The sequence below is a fragment of the Amblyomma americanum genome, chromosome 1, assembly GCF_052857255.1.
Source record: "Amblyomma americanum isolate KBUSLIRL-KWMA chromosome 1, ASM5285725v1, whole genome shotgun sequence".
Lineage (NCBI taxonomy): Eukaryota > Metazoa > Arthropoda > Arachnida > Ixodida > Ixodidae > Amblyomma > Amblyomma americanum.
In genome coordinates, this window is record NC_135497.1 from 527,406,036 (window position 1) to 527,410,816 (window position 4,781).

Sequence of the window (4,781 nt, forward strand, 5' to 3'; positions counted from 1 at the left end):
TTGTTTTGTCCCCTTTTCTGTGTCCGTCCGTTCGCGCTGAATTTTACCGCCAAAATGAACTACATCCAACTCGCCCAACTCACCATTCTACCTCTTTCTTCCTTCTTTCACTCCCTCCATTATCCCTTTCCTTACGGCGCGGTTCAGGTGTTCAACGATATATGAGAGAGATACTGCGTCATTTCCTTTCCCTCAAAACAAATTATCATTATAATTTTGTAAAGAAAAAGCATGAACTGGGAAGCGGTAAACCCGCCGCGGTGGCTCAGTGGTTAGGGCGCTCGACTACTGATCAGGAGTTCCCGTGTTAGAACCCGACCACGGCGGCTGCGTTTTTATGGAGGAACAACGCCAAGGCGCCCGTGTTCTGTGCGATGTCAGTGCACGTTAAGGATCCCCAGGTGGTAGAAATTATCCCGAAGCCCTCCACTACGGCACCACTTCCTTTCTTCTTTCACTCCCTCCTTTCCCCCTTCCCTTATGGCGCGGTTCAAGTGTCCAACGATATATGAGACAGATACTGGGCCATTTCCTTTCCCTCAAAACCAATTAAAAAAAGCGGTAACCTGTCCTACCAGGGGCGCGATTACGGATCAGTCTCAAAAAACTGTCTCAATATTGAGACAGTGACGTCAAAATGACGACACCAAGAAATGCCGACCGCCGAATCGGCCAATGCGGAGCAAGGAGGCGGTGGGCTCCGCCCCGAAACCACTATTCGCACGACAAGGGACCGTAGACTAATGTTTTGCAGTAAAGACGCAGTGAATAAAAACGAGTAATGTTTTATTTTGCTAAGTAACTGTATTTCAAACCCAACATCACCAAGCAAAAGAAGCAGTGTTTTCATTTTGCAATTAAGTTTGCTGTTCAGTCACTTTTTTTGCCGCGAAGGTGTGCTGTCAGCGGTATAGCGTGAACATGTTAGTCTGAAAATGAACAAAAACGCAATGAAGAAAACAAATAATGTTTTATTTTGGTAGTAAACTGTGTTGCAATCTCAACAACACGAGGGAAAATTAGAAGCATTCTCAGTTTTGCAATTAAATTTGCTGCAGGTTAACTTCTCTTGCCATGAGGGCGCGCTGGCAGTGGCATAACGTGAACATGGCGGCCTGCCAGAAAACAGCTGATTCCATGGCTAGTTCCTGTTTTTTCGCGTGTCGTCTAAAATCAAGGTACTTTGTGGATGTCTTAAGTGCGCAGAAAAATCTGATTGAAGGCAGTGAATGCTACGGGCCTGCCGAGATTAACTTACAAGCAGCGCTCGGCTCGAAAATCGACGAAGACAACTTTAGTATGTGTTCTCGGTCGGCGCCTATCGATCACCGAGTGACGTGTGGTTCTGTTTATTTTCTTTAGAAAATACCAGAAAACCATGAATCATCACATAGAAGCAACTGCCGGCAGACAGGTGCAGCTGCTGATAGCTTGCAATCTCGGTGCGGGAAATGAGAGCCGACACGGCCTGCCTCTGTGGCAGCACTCTTCTGCCTCGTAACCAAGTGTTGCCGCCCACATCGGGCTAAGCACTTGATGTTCCGTTTGTATTTTTGTAGCTCCGTTCGGTTTATGTTCAGTTGTTGCCGTAGTTTCTTTTTTTTCCTGTGCAAGATGCAGAAATTGTGATGTTTATGCTCCACTTTGTTTAGAGAGAAAGGAAGCACTTGACTTGATAACTTTGCTATTGTCACCGAGGAGAGAACGAGCTTGTTCTATTAACGTTATTTACTGATCATGTAGTAGATCCAGGGTCAACCAGGAAAGAAGTAGTTTGCTTGTATAGAGGCTAATTGCAACTGGGCAGAAAGTTGAGCAAGTTTGTTCATGTTTGCTGGTACACAGCGCTTGAATTGCATATGATCCAGGGCAGTGAGGTAGGTAGGACAGGGCAGTGATGTGTAATATTGCTCAGCAGGCGGAGTGATGTTGGTATAACTGGGTTTGGTGAGGGCAGTGTTTGAAGGGCTTTAAATACTTTGCATAAGTTATAACATGCACTTCCTTTCAGGTCGAAAGACCACTTGTTTTTTTTTTTAAATTATGGCCCATCATATCTGAGACACCCTGTACACAGGCCACTCCAGTTTGAAAGGGAACAGCCAGTTGAAAATGACTAGGACAATAAATACCTAGGCGAAAAGTAGCTTGAAAGCAGTTGCACTTATCACACATATTATATGATAGCACAAGGAGCTTGTCCGGCCATTCGGCATTGTCACCGTCTGGTGTCATCATGGGCAAGACTTCATAGCCCTGTGTTACGCAAACCAAGCTAGGTGTCAGTTATGGGGCAATAACCGAGTGCTCAAAATTTCCCACAATGGAGCTGCCTGTATATTCTTAGAGCTGTAGAGCATTTCCAGTAACGGTGTTGCATGATTTGTGATTGTAAACTAACCTCTAATCACACACCATCCTCTTGATGATGTGTCTGTTACACATCTTTGTCTATCAGTGAAGATGTTCTAGTCATTCAGCAGTCATTGTAGCCACTGCACCTTACAATCTTTATTATGCATTGTTGTACAGCGGTTTCCTTGCAGTAGGTACAGCTTTTAGCACAGAGCGAAACCCCTAGCCACACACCATTACACTAAAAGCTTAGCTTTGGTATTTACACTACTTATATGTGCCAAAATGTTTTGTAGTCCGGAAAATGCATCATGTACACTGTACTATGCCATATTTATTGTACAGGTAGCCTCTGTATGAAAGAAAACATGCACTTTTAACTCAATTTTTCAGATTTTTTTTCTTAACTGCACTCAGAAATGCCATACGGTAATTGTACAATAAGGTAAAGTATGCTTGTATGTACACTGCCTTTTCTGCAATAGAAACACTCGTGCCAAATGCTGTTCTTAAAAAAACAAACGCGCTTACTGAATGTATGATGCAATAAAAAACAGCTTTTTGATTCCAACAAGCATCACAAATATTTCATGCTTATTCCAGCACTACACGTTTGGTTCATGCATGTTCGTCACACAGGTAATGACCACAGGCGCTCCACCAAGCTGGAAGGAGACAGCAGAGAAGGGGCAGGTGGGCTGACATAAGCATTGACAAAAGAGAGTTCAAAATGATGCTTTTCAGAAATTGGGCGAGCTGCTTCAACACCTTTTCCGTCTTCAGGAAGAGACTGTGCAACACGCTGCTGAGGGACTGGAAGATATACTAGCAAACACACTGAAAATGAAGTGGCAGCCGGTGGGGGGCACTTGTTTGTCACTGCTGGCTTCTCGCTACACACAGGTTGGCCAAGGGCACAACCACATCACACAATTGCTCACACACTTGCAGATGTGTGTTGTGCAATGACACAAGGAAATGACAGTGGCAACAGGGGAAGAGTGCCTGATATGACTCTCTATGCCAGCATGGTGAGTCGTCTCTGGACGCTAGATTTTCCATCGCAACTGCCGCTGCACCATCCCTCGGTACGCCTTCCTCTGGAGACGGGTCGTCCTAGAGAGGCCAAAAGTACAGCACCGCATGCTCTTCTCAGGAGGCAGGTGAGGAGGGATCCTGTCCGTACGAGGCAGCCACCATTTAGAGGTGGCCTGTTGTTATCTGGGTCAGAGGCAGTGTCGCCTGCACCCTCTGCTGATATGGGCACATCCAAACAGAGGCTGTGAAGTGCAGCACGTGCGGTGATGATGCGCACTGTCCACTTCCACTGGCACTGGTGCATCCGGTGCTCTTGAAAGCAATGGAAGCAGCTCTTCGGCACACCATTACAGCGCTCAGCCACAAATTGTGTGAAAGCATGTGGCGTGTTGTACAGGCCTTCTGCTGAGTCCGGTCTGTAATGTCATGCAACTGGTGCAGGCAGCCATGGCTCCAGTGGGTAGACATAGTCTCCTCCATAACAAAAAATGATGCAGCTAAGCATGTCCTTTCTCAGTGATCTCAACAGCATTACAGGACACTCTGCTATACAGTAGAAGACTCATGCCAAGTAGCCCACATCCAGGCTTTGCTGAATATGACATTCAAGAGCATACATACATGCAGGATTTAGATGTATAAGTGAGCACTACTGTAAGGTCAGTCTTTTACCAGCATATTCATATAAATGATGCGCTATGATTGCCTACAAAACACAAGCGCTGTCAGGTGCATTTTGCTTTGGTTTCTTCAACAGGAAAGGCTATGCATTTCAACAATGTAATATGTGTCCTGTGTTTCTGCTGCAATTATATTTAACAGAAGGAAAGGGTGGCAATACACTGTATCATACTGTAAAGTGTCTGCATTTGTGTAACTGTCCAGACTGATTCTTGTAGCTTTAGCAGATCCGGACAAATGCATAGTGCTGGAGCTCAATAGATGTGACTGAGTTCGCCCGACGGGTGACACGGCTATTTTACTGCTTACCCAGAAAAAAAATCACCGTCGTCCAGCAGGCCTTCCTCCGCCTCGGAATGCCGCCAGACAAACGCGTCGCGGAAGGATCCGGGTCAGCGCGAGTCCACGGCCAGGATGCACATGTTCGCGCCACAGATCTGAGAAAAAACAAGCACAGCCCGTACTCACTCTCGCTGCCGAGGCCCGCACTTGTAGATCATGCAATTGTAGCACTTGAACTCATGCGGTCAAAAACAGTGGCCGAGGTATACTCACTATTACGTCCGCAGCGTAGAACCGCTTGCGGCTCGTTCGCAGCACTGCCCCCAGACTCCTTGATAGTGATGAGTGCCCAATCGACACACCCGACGACGCCGGAGATGCTGCCGCGGCGAACGTTTAGGCAAAGGACACCCTCCTTCGCCGCC

At 46.5% G+C, this 4,781-nt stretch overlaps 1 long non-coding RNA gene across 1 annotated transcript; it reads right to left on the reverse strand.

The window, feature by feature from the left end:
* Positions 1 to 3,754: 3,754 nt before the first annotated feature.
* LOC144107424 (uncharacterized) lies at positions 3,755 to 4,781 on the reverse strand. Its single transcript, XR_013309277.1, has 3 exons — positions 4,630 to 4,781; positions 4,384 to 4,511; positions 3,755 to 3,867 (listed from the first exon to the last, which is right to left on the reverse strand). It is a non-coding gene; the product is annotated as an uncharacterized LOC144107424 (long non-coding RNA).